Source organism: Myxocyprinus asiaticus, chromosome 31 (assembly GCF_019703515.2).
Source record: "Myxocyprinus asiaticus isolate MX2 ecotype Aquarium Trade chromosome 31, UBuf_Myxa_2, whole genome shotgun sequence".
Taxonomy (NCBI): domain Eukaryota; kingdom Metazoa; phylum Chordata; class Actinopteri; order Cypriniformes; family Catostomidae; genus Myxocyprinus; species Myxocyprinus asiaticus.
In genome coordinates, this window is record NC_059374.1 from 34,483,962 (window position 1) to 34,506,141 (window position 22,180).

Sequence of the window (22,180 nt, forward strand, 5' to 3'; positions counted from 1 at the left end):
CTTAATAGTGGCGGGGGAGATCAACTGAAAACTCTCCTCTAAGAGTGTACTTAATGTTATAGCACATATTCAGGACATACCGGATGCCTAGTTTTAACATATGGACCTATATGTCTGGATAGGACTGCTAATTAAAGGACTGCTAATTAAAAGCTGGGTATGGATTAAAGCCTAAAGCAGAATGAGTAATGGGTCGTTAGCACAAACCATACTTTTTTTCTGAATGAGAGGGTTAACAGTCACAGGTAACTGACCTTGTTGTGTGTTGTGAACTTCACCCAAATAGCCCACTGATTTCATATTTCACTTAAAGGAATAGTTCATACAAAAATGAAAATTCTGTCAGTATTTACTCACTCTTGTGTTGTTTCAAACCAATATGCTGCTTTTTCCTGTGGAATGCAAAAGGAGAATCTTCACACTGCTCCATACTTTTCCATACAGCACCAGTTCATAGTGACCTGGGTTGTCAAGCTTCAAAAAGTACAAAAAAATAACTAAATACAAATAAAATAAAAGCACCATAAATGTAGTCTATATGAATCTATATTCTTGTTTTCTGAAGCCATACAATATCTTTGTGTGAGGAATAGACTGACATTTAGATTGTTACTTACTGAAATTTTTCTCTATCGCTGCAGTTCTCAAATCTAATTTTCTATTCTGCATACGGTATTTGAACTTGTGCATTGCATTCAGTTGTGACACACAAGAACTTATGCCGTTTTGGTGTCAATAACTACGTTTCCATCCAAGGGTTTTTTTGCAACAAAAGGTGTAGTGCATCAAAAAGTTTACCGATATAGCTGATGGAAACGCAAATTATCACTAAAATTTCACAAGTGTTGACATATTTTTCCATTTAACTCTAGCACATAAACTCTATGTCGATACTTCAAATGTTGCGAAAAACTGGGTTGGAAACACTTTTTGTCTATAAAATTAGCATTAATACAAAAATGTTGTGTCACATGACAGAATTTACCCCAATCGTTAGCCTGTGTTAATCATGACGACAAGGTATACATCCTTAAAAGGCAATTTATTGTACATGAAGCATTACTCGCACTGTTATGGATTGGTCTTAATGGCATACCTGCACAGATGCTGCAAACACGTCTGCATCATGACATTTCCAGGAGTGCCAACACAAATATCTCTTATCATGCAATTGTCATCAACAAGTGCATGGAGAACAAATGAATGGCCACTCTTTGCGATTAATTTAATCGCGGTAGACATCCATTTATTTATTACAGTTGCTTTTACACACCATTCAAAATAATAGACGGCAGTCATGGAATTAGCCCACAATAAAAAAAATAAATTTAAAAAAACATAATTTCTGTGCACAAAGATGTTTTAAATTAAAAATAAATACACAATACTAGGAGAAAAACATCAGTGTGCTTTTTTGGAACACTAACATATAGCCCAATTCTATAAAATTATTGTTTAGCTTACTTTTGAAAATATGCAGACAAAATTCCCTGTATTCAATTAAATAAATGACCAAATGAATAAAGCATTAAATAAAATTAAAAAATTACCAAACAAAAAAATTATATTGTTAGGCCTATATATTTGCCTTTTCTTTACACAAACTTAAATTAGCCTTACCTTGTTCTGTAGACAAAAAAAGTCAGCTGAATGACATTCTCAGAATGTGCGAGACTTTTGTCAAGACTACAAACTATCAGAACTATTTGTCCAATGCTGAGTTCACTTTCAGAAAACTAGCTTTTGAACATTTAAAACTGATGAGCTTCTTCAGAAAATGTAAATTGCAGTAAAGTTCATTTGGTTGTTAAAAGTTGCTGGACAAATATGCAGGACATAATGCAGTTGAGATGGCAATGCTTTAAATTAGATGATTGTTCAAAATAGCCTATTGAATATTAGGATTGTATCATATGTAAACCCTGATATTACACCGCATCAGTTTTTCTTTAATAGCTGTGCACACAGCATATACACATCGATGGATGGTTCATCAGGGAGGCGAAAGGTACACAAATAGTGATATACACACATACTCTGTATGGAAACGGCTTAAGGGCAAACATTTTTTGCGATAAACCAAATATGTGAGAAGGTGTTTTTTTTTTAAGCATGACGTCATCACACACACCATTTTTATCGATAAAAGGCCATTTGAATGGAAAATTTTGCAAACATTTTTTTACGCATTTTCACTTTGTTGATAACAAAACAGCACGAAAAGTGGATGGAAACTATGTTAATGAAATCAAAGCTGGCACAGTGTGTGAAGCTCAACTTTTTTATTTGAATGCAGATGAGATTTCAGAGTTTTGGTGGATGGGAAGATTATCAGTGAATAACTATTCAATTTTTTTTCTATTCCTAGCACAAAACTATTGTATGGCTTCAGAAGGCTTTGAATAAAGTGCATAAGGAATCATATTGACTTCTTTAATGTAGCTTTTATGTTGTTTTTGTTCTTTTGAAGCTCGACATCTGTAGTCACTATGAACTGCATGGAAAAGAGCTGCATGAAGATTCTTTAAAATTTCTCTCTTTGTGTTCCATGGGGGTGAGGGGGGGGATGGCACATAAATAATAGCATTTGAGTTTGGAATGACAAGACTAATCTAAATAAAGAAAAGCCCCATTAAATATGTTTAACAGGATCTCAAATCTGCAAAGCTTCCGAAAGAATTAGCACCTGCAATGTGTCTTCCCCTTTGACTTCAAGTCTTGAGTTCCAGCACTGCAGAATTTCAAGCAAAATATCAGGATAGATTGAGCCAAGATGGCTCCTTAGTCGATTCCCTCCACTTAACCTAACAAGAGTGCTAAAGCGACAAATCAAGCCATCCTTTTGCTCATTAGGTAATTAGGAGTATCTCATCTCTACAATCGGATTCCCATCTGTTCCATTCCCTTTCACCGGGACACACAAGCAGGGCTGATAGACAGGGTCATAGCTGCACTCGAGACTATAGGAAAGATGTATCCAGACACTACGAAGGATTAAAATGAAATTATGGATTGTTCTTAATTGAAACAGGTGTAAAACAGGTCACTGATATAATCTTGTTTCTTGGGTAGTTGATGCATAATGTGTCCATTTTTTATTTTTTTTAATCAGCATCAAGATTTAAGGTTAAAATTTATATGAATGCATAAGGGAAAGTGTAAATATTAGGTCCTGTAACTTGTCAGCATTTATTTGAAATGGTTTTTCACAGTTTTAATCACCTTTTTGCCTTCACTAGATCATTTTAAATGGTCCTACCATGTAGTCTTTTAGCCTCGTGCGACCCAGCGTACACATGCGTGGACGTTGTATTTATTTTGGCTTTGCTATACGCAAAGCATAATTTAAATATATTTAAACCAACTGATCTCAGTTCAGATGGCTCTGGGCTGTCAGTAAAGGGTTAAACTTTTGACGTATGGAGTCATGTGACAAAACAACATGGCGCTGATCACAGTGGAGTTTGTCTTTGGGAGAAACACCAACAAAGCTACATCTGGTAAGAAACCTGATTAGGTATTTACATTAAAACCTGTTTGAGCTGTTTGAGTCTCTAGTCTCATCAGATATGCCATTTGTAAAATTTGGTTTTATTGCAAAACGACACACCACTAAACACAATTTACACTAATATGTACTTTAGCAAATTTTTTCCTTAGAAATCTTATATTAACTGTGCATTATCACATTGAGAATTAATGAAGTCATCCAATGTTAGGATGAAAATAAGGTGCATTTCGAACTGTTCTGAGACATTCATTGCATCTTTTTTCCATACAATGAAAGTTAATGGTGACTGAGGCTAACATTCTGTACAACATCTTTTGTGTTCTACTGAAAGAAAGTGATACGAGTTTATAACAACATGAGGGTGAGTTAATGATGACAATTTTTAGGTGAACTATCCCTTTAACAATACAAAGGTACGCAGACAGACGGACAGCACACTGGAGATTAAGTCATTCACTAAAAAGCATGCAGTCATTCACTAAATAGGGAGCATCCTATAGCTTTCCATGCAGCTAAGTGCATTCACTCCACCAAAAGTTCACTTTCAGGCTGCAGATGATGTTTGGACAACTTAACATTTTTGGCAGACATGTGACAATGGTAATCACTAAATAGATTCAGAATTTATAATGTATAATTTTATTTTAACATGGTTTGCAGTGATTGGATAATGCTGGCTATTATTTTGAATCAGAATTAATTATGCTAATTTCTGATGGAATGTATGTAATGTCTCAAAAACATGAATAACCAGCACTCCTGGAAACATAATAAATAAAAAAGCATTTTTAAAAATCTGACTTTCTATAGCTTGGTATTATTTACAATTTCACAACTAAGTCCTGCTGTCCATATATGTTGCCATTAACTTTTAGGGAAACTATTTGCTCACCCTGTAATATGAGGTCAAAAAAGCTGCATGCATAATATTTTTAAAAGAATTAGCAAAACGTTGCATAAAATAATTTTAGATGGAGTATAGCATGCCGCACCGCAGGACGTCAACTTTACAAAAGTATTTCTTGCGAACTACTCACATAGTGAGAGATCAAGATGCTTATCTTACAAAGTATTGAGAATGTACATAAATGGTGAGCGTTTGGAAGCTGCTTCTATTGTGCATTTACAGACTCAAAGTGGTATCAAATACAGAACTTAAGGCAAAGTGTCACGGTGGCGTAGTCAACCTGAGGCTACTTTGCTTCTCGCTGCTTTCTGCTGTGTCTGAGGAAGGCAAACGTGGCTTTGCCATCGATTTTTTCCTTTGACACAATCTAACTTGCAGTGATCTACGACCTCATTCTTGCACTAATTTCTTCTTTTTCTGAGGTGATAAATATCACATTGCTATAACTACCTCTGTCAGGACTGCTCCAATGCACTGTAGAACATGACATTAAGAGGGAGAGGAAGAGATGGGCTTGAAAAAAAGTTTGAGTAACATCAGTTGATACTGCAGTTGGGGATGATTCTGGTTTTTGTTTAATATCAATAAATTGAATATTAGGTGTGTTAAATAAAAGAGATATCCAAAATATGAAAAAATGTTGTGCTCAGTGATGTCATACAATGGCAGTTTATGGTGATCACCTCTTCAAGCTTCAAAATATTTCAGATGTCTAATAAATTATTCCATGAGACTCATGATTGTTATGAAAGCATACGATAAGGTTTAGTGAGAAACAAACTGAAATCTAATGTATTATTTAGTGAAAATGTTCACTGACTGTTGATCTCCTGTGCGTGTTCATGATAGGGCATGAGAGCAGCAGTTCACGCAGCCCCCTTGTGACATTGGGGCATTCAAGTGAAAACTTTTTGTTTATCTAAAAACAGGTCTGCCACAGCAATAGTGACAACAAAACACAACACATCTGCACACAAAACAGAGAACAGAACTTACTATACATATCTGAAGAGTTTGTAGCCAAAGAATTGATGCATTTCTATGCCCAGCCTTATTTTTTAACAGAGTACTGAGAAATCAAACAGAAACATAGAAGAGGCTACAGGCAGCCACAGTTGCACCGTTTCCTAACCTGACGGTAATCGACACGCAATAAAAGGTATATTTCTATGGTAATCAGAGTTTTTGTCCTAACCAGCAGTGACGAGCGATGGTACATTCTATTGATCGCTTGTTTTCTATTTTTGGGGTAACTTCATCCACTGTAAACTGGCACTGGTCCAAAAACTTTCAAAAAAATAAGGCTGGGCATAGAAATGCATAAATTCTTAGACTATTTAGTAGACTCTTCAGACATGTTTAGTAAGTTCTGTTCTCTGTTTTGTTTGCAGCTGTGTTGTGCTCTCTTGTCACTATCGCTGTGGCAAACCTGTTTTTAATTTAAAAAAATTAGCTTTCGCTTGAAGGGCCCAGTGTTGCGAGGGTTCTGTGTGTAGTGTTGCTCTCGTGCCCTATCATGAACATGCACAGATCAACGGTCAGTGAACATTTTCACGAAATAATACATTCGATTTTGGTTTGTTTCTCACCAAACCTTATTGTATGCTTTCATAACAATCATGAGTCTCATGGAATAATTTAGTGACTTCTGAATTATACTTTTGTGTTCTTTTGAAGCTTGAAGAGGTGATCACCATAAACTGTCATTGTATGACATCACTGAGCACAAATTCTTTTCACAATTTCACCTTTTGTGTTAAGAAAAAGTAATAAAGCCATATAGGGTCATATAGGGTTATAACAACACAGGGGTAGACAATGACTGAATTTTCATTTTTGGGTGAACTATCCCTTTAAATGTTCCCTCACCTTTTTATTGATGAATTTCCATTATTTTTTCATGACTTTTACAGTCGTTCAAGACTTCCAAATAATTGCTTTTTTTTTTTTTTTTAAAAAAAGGTTAAAGACAATGTGTGCAAATTTTTCGACACTAAAATACTTTTTCTTATCCTAGCTTTAATATGCAGAGACAATTATATGTAAACCTGTTCGTAGGTTGATTTCCCCAAAACTGTCAATGCTGTGGCTCTATGGCACGTCTAGCCTAATACAGCAACATTGACTCAACCAATGGGGTGTGTTTGGGGCAGGATAGTTTGTTTGACCAATGGCAGAAAATGTTGCATGTAAGCTGTTTGAAAACAATGTTTATTATTGCAATTCCGTTTGGTGGCGTTAGTGGCACAGAAATTACACACTTCATCATTAATAGAGAATGCACTCAGAAAAAATAATTTCTTTAGACAAAACAATTATTCAGTGAATATTTTAGAGCTGAGCATAACTAGAAAAGTCTATATTCAATGAAAAAAATGTCCATTACTTTGAAGATTAACCTAATTTCCATGACTTTTCCAGGTTGGGAAATCAAAATTTAAAAAATTCCCTGATTCTTTCCAAGTTTTCTATGAACATGGGAACCCTTAGGTTAGAAAATCACTGCTTTTGGCAATGTAGTCAGGGTTGTAGCCACCCTAGACATTAAGAGGGACATATGCATTATTCAATAGCAAAATTTTCTAAATTTGAATATTTGATTAAATCATTGCATGTAGTGTACTATATTTTCATTCCTCTACACTACTCTATATTTCCAAATATAACAGACACTTAAAATTTTACTGACCGTCAATGCAGGTGAATAGTTTAAGTGTAAAGTAGGCTCTCCAAACTCAGGGTGATGGTTAATGGCTGGAGAGTGTGAAGGAGGAGAGGTTCCCTGACAGCTGGCAGCCCTGCAGGAGTCAGTGCCTCCACATGGGGCTTTGGGTACTGAAGTGGTTGCTGTGAAGGTGGGGGAGAACTCGGCTGGAGAGGGAGGACTCGCTAGTACCACTGCGCTCCATCTAACTCTGAAACAGTGGAGCACCAGCCAAAAGGACTAACCATCTATCGGCATAAACTTGAGATTTGCTTACAACTCAACTACAATAAAGGAATAGTTCACCTAAAAAATGAAAATTCTATCTTAATTTACACACCCTCATGTTGTTCTAAACCCGTTAGGCTTTTTTCTTCCGTGGAAAACAAGGGAGATGTTAGGCAGCATATTAGTCTCAGTTACCTTTCACTTTCATTCCATCTTTTATTCCATACAATGAAAGTGAATGGTGACAGAGTTATTCTGCCTAACATCTACTTTTGTGTTCATAAAAAGTCATAGAAAAACAAAACCTTCAGTTTTGGAAAACTATACCCTGTGGTCATGATACATAACAGTCACTGAATACTGCAGCATGTGTATAGCACACTATCTTCTGTACAGTAAGGGTATTCCCTGAGGAATTCTGTTCTAGTAAGGATGGGGATGGTCTCACAGTCCCTACAGATGGAGACAGACATCTGCCAACTGAGTCTAAGAGATGCAACACAGGTAATGAGATGACAGCAAGCCCTGGCACATCTACGAGGGAATGAACTGAGACTAAACCGTAGAGGAACTGGCTGCTGGCCATCAACCTGAAATCAAACACAACAGGGCCAATAAAGCCAATAATGAATGGTTTTGTGACTCAAGTATTTTCTGCATAGATGTAAAGTACGCTTTTATGCATTATGAACTTGGTATTGTTAAAGGTATAGTTCACCCAAAATTGTGTCATCATTAACTCGTGCTCATGTTGTTATAAACCCATTTCACTTTCTTTCTGTAGAACACAAAAGGAGATGTTATGCAGAATGTTAGACTCAGTCATCATTCATTTTCATTATATGGAAGAAGAAAAAAGGATGCAATGAAAGTGAATGGTGTCTATAATGGTCTATAATGTTGTATTTTTAATATAAAGTGTTGATACATGACATGGTTGTGGAAAGTGTGACATCATCTAACATTCAGTGTGTGAAGTGCTGAACATCAGGTACATTTTATCTGCTGTTTCTGCCTTATGTTGGGTGTGAGCATGAGGTGGTGTGTGGAGCTGGGAGGGGTTTTTAAAGTCCAGCAGGGATGGGGACAGGGCCACAGGTGAGATCTCAATAAATTACACTCTGAAGTGGCCATTAATTATAGATGACACCCCAGTCAGACCAACCATTTCATTTGAGATGAGGAGCAGTGTGCATAGCAGTGGTGCCCAGGGCTTTGGTGGGATGGCTTATGTGTGTGTGTGTGTGTGTGTGTGCGTGTGTGAGTGTGTGTATGTGTGTGAGAGAGCAGTGGGTCAAACAGCCTTCGCTTGTGCAATAGCTTTTAGATGAGGACCCTCATTACACTAAACGGCCCTCTATGGTTCAACCTCCCTCTGACTCGAGGAAAGGTTAAACAGAGAATAATTAAAGAAGAGAGCCTCAGGCTGAACGTGTCACCCTTAAGGCGAGACTCTGGTCAGCGGTAGGCAGTTTCAAAGAAGGCCCAGTAGAGCTTAAGAGTGCTGCTCCTTGGTCAGTATCATACGGCTAATATTAATGACACATTAATGACACTTTAATTTATTTCACACTTGCCATGAATGTTGAAATGCCAACCACGCAATAATTAGTCAGTACAACTCCTGAAATATACAGTATTTAAAGTGTACTGAAGTCATCAAAATAGCTTTGAAGAACAGACTGGTATTTAAAGGGACAGTTTACCCAAAAATGAAATTTGTCATCATCTGTCATCTCAGCCTCATTTTGTACCAAACCTGCATGACTTTCTTTCCCTGTTGAACACAAACAGAGATGCTTGGTAGAATTTTAGCCTCTTTTACCATTCATTGCATTATTATTATTATTATTTTTATTTTTTATTTTTTTACATATAATGAAAGTGAAGGGTTCCTGAGGCTGCCAATCCCTAACATTCTGCATATCCTTTTGTGTTCCATGGAAACAGCAGGTCAAACAGATTTGAAAGGATATTGTTATTCACTGATAATCTTATCCTAAAAGCTCTGAAATGTCATTCACATCCGTAATCAGATTGAAAAAGGCAGCATCAACACAGCAAGATAAGAGTTACATAAAGATCCTCTAAAATTCTCCTTTTGACCCCATTTACACCTGGTATTAAGATGCGTTTCGAGTGATCCGATCACATTTTGTCAGCCCTAAATACAGGTCTAAATGGGGTCTAAAACGTTTTGTGATCGAATCACAAAACCCACATATGAATGTGGTCAAAAACGCTTGTGAACACATTGCATCTGAGGTGTAAACGCTAATCCGTCCTGTATGCTTCCCGGAGACAGTGAAGTGCCACCCCTCACCTGTCAATCAACCGCTGTGCTATAACAAGAGTTTAAACTTCCAATCGCAAAATGTAAAATAAGCGGATACATACAAAATCAAGAGAGCTTCACAGATCTTCTTTATTGTGTCAAATATCAACACAGATGACAAGCACGAACACCTGAAGCTCCTTTAATACAGATAATACACTAAAATAATGGATAATTCTGCTGGACATTTTGCTTTGTGCTTAGATTAAATTGCAACCGCATCTGGAAGAAACTTTTTTTTTCACGCTTTGTCTTTTCTGAGTTTGTTGCACTTTATTATCATGCAGTAACACACTGACATAGTGATTGATGTCGTCATGATACAAAGACCCTCCGCTCCAAATCCGAACACAACTGATCATAGGAGACGCATTTAAACGACCAGGTGTAAACAGTGATGTGTCTCACCTGACCACATGCGATCGGATCACCCGAGACGCATCTTTATACCAGGTGTAAACAGGGTCTTTATGAAAAAATAACATCATATGGGTTTGGATCAACATGATGGTTGATTAAATAATTACAGAATTTTCATTTCTGGGTGAACTATCCCTTTAAAAGTCACTTATATGGAAAGACATTAACCTACTCTATACAACAATTACCCATGGTAACCATAGTTTTCATTAGAACACCATTGTTTCTATTGTAAAATAAATAAATAAATAGGCAAACTCTACCAAAATCTTTGTTATTTAGTGAAATTATTTCTTTTGATGAAAAATGGGATGACTGCAAATCTATAAAGACCACACATAATACTGAAGTTCACATAACCAAAGACAAATTGGAGAATTTTTTCTTTCTTTTCTCCTTTTAAACTTAATCTTGAAAATAAAGATTAGCTCAGAACTGCACGACTGATCATTGACAAGAGAGAAAGTGTACTTTAACGAGACCGCATGATGCCACACTGATTGTCTACTTTTAATCCTCGACCTCATTATCACCCTCTGGTCTTACTCCAGCAGTAAATTAATCTATCTGCAAAGTGTCAAATCTTCTCACCTTCCTTCTGGTAATCAGCCGAGGTGCAAATAAAACCAGGGAGCTGGGTTCACTCAAGACTCTCGTCCGTTATCAACAAGACAATGCGGCGTTATAATTAAAAACCAATTGACCATTGTTGGGTTGCTCATTAAGCCGATAAAAAATTTGTGACTTCACTAAGGTTATTGCAATGACAAAGACAAAGTGAGAACTGAAAAAAAATTTAAAAGATTGGAAAAGTTGCACTGAGAAATCAGCCAAAGAAGCCCTAAAAATGACTTATAAATTAAGAGACTGCCAAAATTGAGACTTAAAGTTGCAGTGTAATTTCACCAAACAGAATTTCAAAAATAATTACTTATTTCATATTATCATCAATTATTGTACAATTCATTGTGGCTATTATCTCTCCCCTCCGGATACCCATGAAATCTGCCTCGAGTGTCTGAGGCGCCGGCACGCCGAGGCGGCTTTCGTGGAAGGGTTGTGTTCTCATTGCGAGAACATACCCATGAGAATATTGCGGTCACGACTCACTTGCTTCTTCATGAAGCAAGGAGCCACCGCGGCTGCTCCCCAACCTGGTCCGTCCTGGGCTGACGCTCAGCCAGCCAGGTCGGCAAGCACCGTGGGCGATCTGGATGTGGACATGGGAGTGTTTCCGCTGGCTCAACCCCCACGGACCTCCCATCCCCCAGCACGCTCTTTCTGTCCGGACGAGCTGTCGAGCGATGCAGGCGGTCTGCCTCAGGGCGGGTTTAATGTGTCGTTCATGGCTCGCGACGAGGATGAGCTTTTGGTCGAGGCATCAGAGGGTGGGCTTCTGCTATCGGAAGCGGACGAATCTTCTGAGCTAGAGTAGAGCACAGGATGAGGCGGACGCTGAGATGGCAGCCATGCTTGCCCGGGCGGCTGCGAACATCGGGCTGAAGTGGAACCCTCCACCCTGCCCTGAGCGTTCACGGCTGGATGATTGGTTTCTGGGCTCGGAGCGTGACTCACGGCCGCGCCCCACCCCGCCCCAGTGCCATTCTTCCCGGAAGTGCACGAGGAGCTAACGAAGTCATGGAAGGCACCTTTTACTGCCCATACACGCTTCGCAGGCTCATCCACTCTAACAACCCTCGATGGCGGAGCGGCTAAGGGATATGTCGAGCTCCCTCAGGCGCAGCCACCTGGCGCGACCGACCAAGGCTCCCTTCCAAGGCCTATAAGTCCACTTCCGCCCTGCATGCTATGGCCATCTTGCAGGCCCACCAGGCCAAGGCGCTAAAAGATCTGCACGAGGGTAGGACCGAACCAGGGCTGATGCAGGAACTGCACACTGCGACCAACCTTGCCTTATGTGCGACGAAGATCACGGCGTGCACCCTGGGCCGGACGATGTCCACTCTTGTGTTCCAAGAGCGGCACCTGTGGCTCAACCTTGCGGAGATGCGTGATGCAGAAAAAGTCTGCTTTCTTGATGCGGCCATCTCCCAAGGGGGGCTTTTTGATGACACCGTAGAGGATTTCGCCCATCAGGCCACCGAGGTCCCGCACCCCATCTGCTTCTCACCAGAGCCATTCTCCCTGCTGTGCCGGCCCCGGCTCCTGTACCATCGGAGCCCGCACGCCGGCCTCAGAGAAAAAGATCCTCCTGTGGGAAGTCAGCTCCACCTGCCCGTCAGCTGGCCCCCAAGAACCCCAGATGGGCTTTGAGGCAGTCCTGACACGGCCTGCCCAGGGATGAGGCGACTACTCCTGACCGGTCTGGCCCGGGGCATCTCTCCAGCCCCGTCATCGCCCCTGGGCCAGCACGTGGTGAGTATAACTTCGCCGAGTGCCCTCTGAGCCTCGGCACCCACATGGTCAATAAAAGAGCAGTTTCCTCATTCCATGGGCCAGCACACTCACAACAGCCAGGCGCTGGAAGTCTTTCTGGTCAATCAGGTGAACGTGAGTACTTCCCGTTCCCTCGTTCTCGAGGGAACGGGAAGTACTCGCATTCGCCTGATTGAGGCTCAGGCTCAGAGGGCACTCGGCAATGTTATACTCACCACGCGCTGGCCCAGGGGCGATGATGGGGCTGGAGAGATGCCCCGGGCCAGACCAGTCAGGACCGCCTCAAAGCCTGTCTGGGGTTCTTGGATTAGCCGGCGAACAGGTAAGTGTGCTGGTCTCTAGTGCTGCTCGCCCGCCCCAGTCACCAGCCACCGTTGCGGGCTTGCAGAGCAGCACATCCCCCCTAGGCTATCTTCCAGGTGGGGTGCCTGCTCTGTGTTGGCGCGAACCACCCTGCCCGGGCACAGTTAGTCCAGTCGTCCCCCTGGTGCCGCTGTCATGGAGACTGGAGGCCTGATTAGAGCTCTCTAGCCCCTCACGGTGGCTCATCAGGACGATTCGCCTCGGCTACGCGATCCAGTTCACCAAACGCCCGCCCGCGGTGCAGGGCGAGGGTGCCTCCGTCCTCTGGGTGGAAGTTGCCAACCTTCTGGCGAAGGGAGCAATAGAGCCCGTCCCTGTAGCCGAGTTGTGCAAGGGCTTCTACAGCCCTTATTTTATCATTCCCAAGAGAGGGGGAGGGTTGCGCCCAATCTTGGACCTGCGTGCCCTGAACAAGGCCTTACACAGGCTTCCATTCAGGATGTTAACGCAGAAGCGCATCCTGGCTTCAGTACGACTTCAGGATTGGTTTGTGGCCATCGACCTGAAGGACGTGTACTTTCACGTATCGATCCTTCCTTGACACAGACCCTTTCTTCAGTTTGTCTTTGAGGGACGAGCATACCAGTACAAGGTCCTCCCCTTTGGTCTGTCCCTGTCTTCTCGCATCTTTACCAAGGTTGAAGAGGCTGCCCTGGCCCCGCTGAGGGAGAAGGACATTCGCATTCTCAATTATCTCAACGACTGGCTAATCCTAGCTCACTCGCGAGATCTATTTTGTGCGCACAGGGACCTTGTGCTTCAGCACCTCGACTGGGAGAAAAGCAAGCTCTCCCCTGTGCAGAGCATCTCTTTTCTCGGTATGGAGTTGGACTCGGTCACTCACAGGGCCTGTCTTACAACCGAACGTGCTCAGTCAGTGCTGACCAGCCTGAAGACCTTCAGGCAGAAGGTAACGGCGCCAGTGAAACAATTAAAGAGGCTCCTGGGGCATATGGTATCCTCGGCGGCGGTTCTCCCCCTCGGGTTGATGCATATGAGACCACTTCAGCACTGGCTACAGACTCGAGTCCCGAGGTGGGCATGGTGCCACGGCACCCGGTGTGTGATCTTCACGCCACAGTGCCATCAGACTTTCAGCCCTTGGTGTTTCTACGTGCAGGTGTTCCCCTAGAGCAGGTCTCAAGGCACGTTGTGGTCATGAAAGACACCTCGTACTTGGGCTGGGGTGCCGTGTTCAACAGGCTGGCAGTGTCAGGGCTCTGGATGGGGCCCCAACTCCAGTGGCACATCAACTGCTTACTGAGTTGCTGGCAGTATTGCTGGCCCTGAGGAGGCTCTGGCCATTGATTCAGGGCAAGCATGTGTTGGTCCGAACTGACAACACAGCGACTGTAGCATACATATACCGCCAAGGTGGTGTACACTCGTGTCGCATGGCGCAACTCACCCACCGCCACCTCCTTTGGAGTCAGCAGACCTTGAAATCTCTGCGGGCCACTCACATTCTGGGTGTCCTCAACCATGCAGCGGACGCGCTCTCATGACAGGTAACGCTCCGCGGGGAATGGAGACTCCATCCCCACATAGTCCAGCTGATTTGGGAGAGATTCGGGGAGGCGCAGGTAGACCTGTTCGCCTCCCAAGACTCCTCTCACTGCCCCTTGTGGTACTCCCTGTCTGAGGCCCCCCTCGGCACAGATGCCTTGATGCACAGCTGGCCTCGGGGGCTACGCAAGTATGCGTTTCCTCCTGTGAGCCTCATTGCACAGACTCTGTGCAAAGTCAGGGAGGACGAGCAGCAAGTCCTGTTCATTGTGTCGTACTGGCCCAACCGGACCGGTTCTTGGATCTGATGCTCCTGACAGTAGCACCTCCCTGGCGCATTCCCCTGAGGCAGGACCTTCTCACTCAGGTGCAGGGCATGCTCCAGCACCTGCGGCCGGACCTCTGGAATCTCCACGTCTGGCTCCTGGACAGGACATGGAAGACCTAGCACCGCCACCGGTGGTAGACACGATCGCTCAGGCCAGGGACCCTGAATTGGCTCCTCAGCATAAATCTAATTGAGTGATGCACGCCATCTCCTTTAATACCCGTATGTCCGGGGCGGAGAGTGGCATGCAAATTCCACTCACCAATTTTCATTGGCCTTTTCTATTTTAAGCAAAGGTGATTGGGGCTCTCAAGATCGAACCCCTAGTGTCACTATATCGACACAACGTCTCGTTCCCTCCATCAGGGAACAGAGGTTACATCAGTAACCAAGACGTTTTCAAACAGGTTTCCCGAACACCCGTCTGCCCAACAGCATCTGAACAGAATTTAATAAAATTAGATTGAATGAAATCCAATTAAATTAAATAGAATTAAATTAAAAATTCTATTAACTGCAATACAAAGAATTAAATTGAATTTAAATAAAATTACATAGATTTACATAGTCAAATAGAATATAAAAAATAGAATTACATCGAATTGAATAAAATTAAATGGAATTAAAAACAACAGAATGAAATGGAATTTAACAGCTTAGAATTTAATAGAAATAAGTATATCTTTTAATATTTATATAGAAATGTAAATCCCCTTTAAACTACATAAACATCTTGCATAATTATCAAGCAAAAACAAGCAAGTAGTCTGTACCAATGTTTTGGAGTCCAAAAACACACAATTCTTATATTTTTAGGCCTAGCATACCATGTATGTACCAGAGTCATCAGCTTGCAAGCTATCTCACCTAGCTAATAAGGCTTATGGTCTAAAAACATTATGAAGAAATAAAAAAACACAGAGAACAGTTGTTACTAGATTTAAAACTGGGTTGGCTTTTCTAGAGAGTAGCGTTGAAATTGTGTGCAAGATATTTATGGCCTTTGCTTCCGTAATATGATGATATATTAAACAGCAATATATTTGTAAAAGATAAAAGTACCTAGATAAATCCAACAAAAAAAAATCTGCAATACCTTCCTAACTATGGTCATGCATTATTAAGAGAGAAAAGATACTATGTAATAGAGAGATCCTAAACCCATTCTCTCATGTGAATTATTTATCAAATTCAAATAACAGATGGTATAATTTTCTTAAAATATCTTAATCATTATTCAAAAGCAATATTAGAATAAAACAGTTTCTCTGCGCTTCCTGTACACATGCTTTTTTGTGATCAGAATACTATATCTTATTTGTATGTCTCACACAGATATGAATTAACATCAACACATTGCCATAAACAAAAGCATTCATGCCTTCTCTTTGTATCTCCTGAAGGCTTTATTCTAGAAATTAAAATGCTATCTTCTCAGCAGGTTTGAAACATAGCATCACACGTACAAAGTATAATTATCATTTGATTATTAAAAGACTCTCCTGAAGGTCTTGTGTCATTACGGTGGTGGAAAAATGATGTCAAACTACCCAAGCAAATTCAATTACCCAACCAATTACTTGCCTGTGTTCGTACTGACTTATTGGGACATTAAATATTAATGGGAGCATAGATATCAAATTTGATCATCATTAGAAGGTGCACACATTGTGGGCTAATCACAGATGTTCCACATCAGTCAGATCCCTTCAGTGAAGAATAAAACGATCTCTACCAACACAAAGGAGCACCTACACTCACTGAGCACTTTATTAGGAACACCAGTAGACCTACATATTCATGCGATTATCCAATCAGCCAAACATGTGGCAGCAATGCATAAACTCATGCAGATACAGGTCAGGAGTTTCAGTTAATGTTCACATCAACCATCAGAATGGGGAAAAAATGTGATCTCAGTGATTACGACTGTGGCATGACTATTGGTGCCAGACAGGCTGGTTTGAGTATTTCAGTAAGATCTCCTGGGACTTTCATGCACAACAGAATGGCCAGACTGGTTTGAGCTGACAGAAAGACTATGCTAACTCTAACCACTCTGTACAACTGTAGTGAGCAGAATAGCATCCCAGAATGCACATGTCGAACCTTGAGGCGAATGGGCTACAACAGCAGAAGACCACAGGCACTTTATTAGGACCATAGTGTTCTTAAAAGCACTATGTGAGTGTATATCTGTTGCACAACCATACTTTTCATAACAGGCATTTAATAACGTAAAAATACTTTTTGTACATGCATACATGTATGAATGTATATGTGCATACATGTTCCTATGTTATTCCAAAAGCTATCAAAATCATTCAAAAATGACTATACAGTGAGATAAAAAAATTTAGGGGCACAACAACCACAGACATTGAGGAAGGCATGTCACCATCAATATTCATATTAGTGGTTGACTGATATGGGATTTTAAAGGAATGATTGTCCAACTATAACAATAAATATATTACAGACTCCATGAAACCAAAATAGGAAGCTTTTAGTTAATGTCTGCTATCTTAAGGGCATCTATATCCTAGTGTACTCCTAAAAGTTGGCAAAAGTAACCCACGCATTTAAAATTTATAGTATTTATCTTCTGGGAAAATGGACCAAAATTATTGATGACTCAACTTGCACTAAGGGGCTTGCACAAATGTTTGTCCAATAAAATGCTCACTAGAATGAAAATGTTCCCTTACCCTAATAGACCTTATTCACAGCAGCACTATCTTTGATTTTTGACAGGAATGACAATGAGGCAGTGAGGGATAGACGTACAGTCTCTTCAATGGACTGTATTGCAGTTTAGTGTTTTTGAATCTTTCTGCAGACAAAACACTGAAAAAACATATTTTCAGGAACATTCAGTAGACAGAAAACTCCAGACAACTTAAGTTGTGGAAAATCAGATGTGATCTAGGAGCTTTTTACAGCTTTATACCGTGCAAGCCATTGAAGAGATGCAAGTCTATCCCTCAGCCTCGTTGTCATTACCATTAAAAACCTAAGATGGTGCTACCATGAATAAGGTCTATACCACCTACCTCTGACTAACAATAGCAAGTAGTACATCGTGGTTCACGGCCATCATGTCAAGTAAAGGCTTTTTGCCAATTATTAAGCCTTTAAGCTCTGAGGGTGTTTTTAAAAATTTCTTGTTTCAGTGGCATACCCAAAATTAAAGGCTCATAACTCAATACAAAAATAAATAAATCAAATAAAAAAACCAAAGGAGGGTCAAGTGTTTGGTATCATTTTAAAGAAAACCTTTCACTTTTTTTATGATATAGATGATAAATTCTGAGACTCTTATTATGATATTGCTAAAAAAAATCACAAAAAAACTTGCAGCAAAAAACTTTTCCTGATTTTTCTGATTTGACATTATAGGTGTAAATAAGATAAAAAACTGTTCCCAATCATGTCACCTTTAACTGAGTAAAATTTTGTGTTGATTTGACAAAGCAATCAAAAGTTATAGCATTACAGAAATAATTTATCCTAATGTCCAAAAGCATCTCCAAATGAATAAAACCTAATAATTGTACATAAGACCTAATTATGCATGCAAATACAACAATGACTAAAGGTATGCTCTCTCTCCAAAGCATGCAGGCATGAGTAACGTGATCTCATTCAGTTCTATTCTGTGTCATTTGAGCCATCATTGAGTCTGTCATGTACTTGGTGCCATTTCCTGGTGGCCACATGTAATCTGAGTGAATGATCCTCTCTGCCCATATCTGAATGACTTCCACTTCTGGTTGTAGTGATCTGAATCCTAATACCATTGGTAAAGGGTTCCATTACACTGGACAACGTACTACATCATTTAGATGATTAGTCATCTGATTGAGGAAAGCCAACGTGTTTTAGCCAGATTGCACATTATGTGTTGTGTGAACATTGTGCTTTGCGTGGATTATCTAATGATCTATGCATCGGATTATGTTGTGTGTGGGCTCGTTTTAACGATAATCGCCTCCTCCAAGTAATGTTATGAGATATTTCATGTTCCGTTTATTTTTCATGAATTTAGAAATGAAAATGCGGCATATAAGCAACACCTGTTTACATGTAACGTATGTCAAAGACATACTTAGCTATTACTTGTTATATTGTTGTCTGTTATTAAAGCAAATAGCTGGTTGTATTCTGCTCTTTGAGAGCTTTCCAACAACATATGGCACATGGATATTTGACCAATTTGATGTTTTTACCAACTACAATATCTGCAGTGCAAAATAAATAAATGATCAAAACGGAACACTTCTGATTTGTCTCCAAATTTCAAAGCACTTTTCAGTTTTGGTCAAAATGCCTACACGCATTGTAAAGTACAGATTCTGAGCTTTAAAACAATACCTATTTTGTGTTGGTCAAGACTGTAGTTATTATTAAGCTGATAATAATATTTTCTCTGAGGGCCCATCTGAACTTAAAGGGTTGAAGTGGATGAGCCTTTCAATGTGTTGTAAAGACAATCTTACAAAGCAAAAAAAGGAAGAATATGCATATGCACCAAACTGGTGCATTTAATGTGGATATGTGATTGCAGCTTTGATAAAATATACCAATATCTGTATCTCTAAACTACCGTAAATAGTTATTTTTAAAGTGCATTAAAATAGTTCTCTTTAGATTTCTAAGAAGATTTTAGGATCAGATTTTGTAATCCATAAATACAATCCTACGCCTTCCTCCAATTTTAGGGAATAAAAGCATGGCAGAAGTCTTTGAGACACACCTAAGGTGGGAAGGAGTGGTAGCAGTGCATTAACTCACTGCAAACCCAACAGACACGCTGGCAAGCTCACAGATTGAGATGAGAGCCGAAACAGTGGGAGTTAAAATGCAGTGTTGCTCAAGTGTTTGGTGTTAAGACACACACACACACAGAGAGAAGTACCTGCTGTTAAACCTTTCTGGATGTTTCTCTCTCATAATTTGGAATCAATGGGCAATAGAGGCATCCTACAAAAGAAGAAAAAGGAAATCAGTTGTTTTCCATGCATACCGAAATTCCATCCTTGTGAAGGAGACAAAGCAGTGTTGTAACATATTCTGTTTTTGTTTAGTTTTTTGCACTATTTGTCTCAAATATGGCTATAATATTCCCATATTTATCTGCTACAAATTGAAGTAGTTTAGAAATCCACTAATTATCCCTAAACTGTAAATCAGTGTCAAATACAAAGAATGCTGTTGTTATAAACTACTGCACTACAAGTGTAAATTGCAATAATTAGGGAGTCAAATTTATTTGTTCAAAATATACAATATACAGTGAGTTACAATGGAAGTGAATGGGACCAATCCATAAACATTAAAATATACTTTGTTTTAAAAATGTAGCCACAAGATGTATACAATATGCGTTTTAACATAATTTTACTGTGATAAAATTGCTTAACTTTTCTGTGTGGAGTTATATCTAATTTTACAACTTCATTGCAATGACGTCATAACACAGTAAACTCTTAAACATCTGTAAAAACTATTATTTAAATAGCTTTACAGATCATACACAGGTTTTAACAGAGGAATTAATATAAATGCTTTTATTTATCAGCTAACTTAAATCATTCACCTCTGTTGTAAGTGCTTTACTCTAACCTCGATTTGCCAAAAATGTTGTCGTTTTAGCTTAACTTGTATTGAACCCGAAATATTCCTTTAATTCAAAGCAGCAAACAAATTTATCACAGTCATACTGTATAATAAATATGTGACAAAACACATAACACTCTCAGAACTATGGCAAATGTAGGCCTGTACACCGTTCCATTTTGTGTAATCTTCATGGGCTCAAAAAAAAAAAAGCACTTTGGAAAGTACTGTTATACCCCTTCCCGTCTGGCCTGCCATCATAGTTCTGATATTTTTTTAAATGAGAGAACCTGCTGATTCATAACTGCTGATTCAGTTAATTCATATAACATTCTTTAACATGAAATTTTACTCTCTTACTGCAATATGTTTTGCTCTGTATATCCTTCATTTTTTATATTAATGACAGTGATTTCACACCTCTAGCTATTTTTCTAATTGGTCAAACTGGTGGTGTTACAACTCACCCTAGTCTCTCCTATTCAATGCATTGAATCTGCATAAGCTTTTGAAAATGGTTCGTTAGTAGCTTTTGACATATTATACTGGTGTGTTAAATTCTATCCTCATTCTCTGTGCATTTGGGCCTTAAAATCTTGAAATGATCAAAACAGCTGTGTGAACATGAAAAGACAACAGATTGAGGATTTTATTTAATCGTTTCATGATGGTTTTATCATGGACCATTAGCTATGAACAAAAGCTCCTCGCAAAGATGCCTCAGACAGAGACGTGTGTATTTTAAAACCAGATGAATGTATTTTAAAACCAGACAAAACTCAGATGAAAGCTCAAATTCCTCCCCCACACCAAGCTCAAATTACAGGCCTGATCGCCCTTCCACACTACTGGAAACAACTTGGGCCCCATGCATATGCATGCATTTTAACAGATAAGGTGTTTGTGATTCTTCGCTGGGGCTCTAGCCAACGATGATAAGTATTGACAAGAGGACTGAACACGTGATTCGGCTCCTCCGCGCAGGCTAATTAATCAAACACATTGCACGTAATCAGAGTTCCAGACGTCTACAGGATGCTGGCGGCTCTACTGGCAACCGTCACCGCACTCTTCCTCTCTGACCCCTGTGGGTAAGACATTCATATGCACTCGGGTGTTCTCTGTACGCATATACTTTGTGTACTGTAAATGATCTGTTGCTATGGTAATGTATAGAGAATATTTGCAGTCTTGATGTAAAGCAAATATGTGGCTTGATGACAGAGATTTTGAAGGCCAGATATTTTGTTGGGAAGAAAAAGAAAGACACTTGTATACTTTACAGGACGAAAAAGAAGGTACTCATGCAATCTGGGCCTGCAAAAGTCTGATTAAAGCAATACAGATTTTTGCCTTGATCACTGTGCAAAACACCCAGATTAAGTGTAGGTCTGTGCAAGGGCGTGGAAGTACTTGCTTACTTGGAGCCCTAGGTGAGATAAGACATAATCAAAGGGGGAAAAAAACACTTAACAACATAGTAGTTTGTTATAAGACATTTTAGTCTAGTGGTGCATTTTTTGTTTAGTACGCAAGAGGTTCTTGGTTCAAATCTGACTTTATATTAAGGCTATCGATTTAACGCGTTAATTCAGTGCGATTAATTACATAAAAAATAACGCGTTAAAAATTATCATTATTATCATTGACCACTCACAGGTGAAGCGAATAAAAATGATCATTTACTAACAAGGCCACATGTTCTCGTAGCCAATGGGTTGAATGCAGCAGAAATGGGCGAGAGTAAAGACCATCTTTACTTTACCAGTAAAGAGCATCTCTGAAACGGCAAGGCTTGTGGGGTGCTCCTGGTCAGCAGTGGTGAGTACCTACCAACAGTGGTCCGAGGTGGGACAAACCAC

At 40.0% G+C, this 22,180-nt stretch overlaps 1 pseudogene; it reads right to left on the bottom strand.

Moving 5' to 3' along the window:
• The window catches only part of LOC127422168 (diacylglycerol kinase beta-like), a 78,137-nt pseudogene that overhangs the window by 21,322 nt on the left and 34,635 nt on the right, over positions 1 to 22,180 (bottom strand).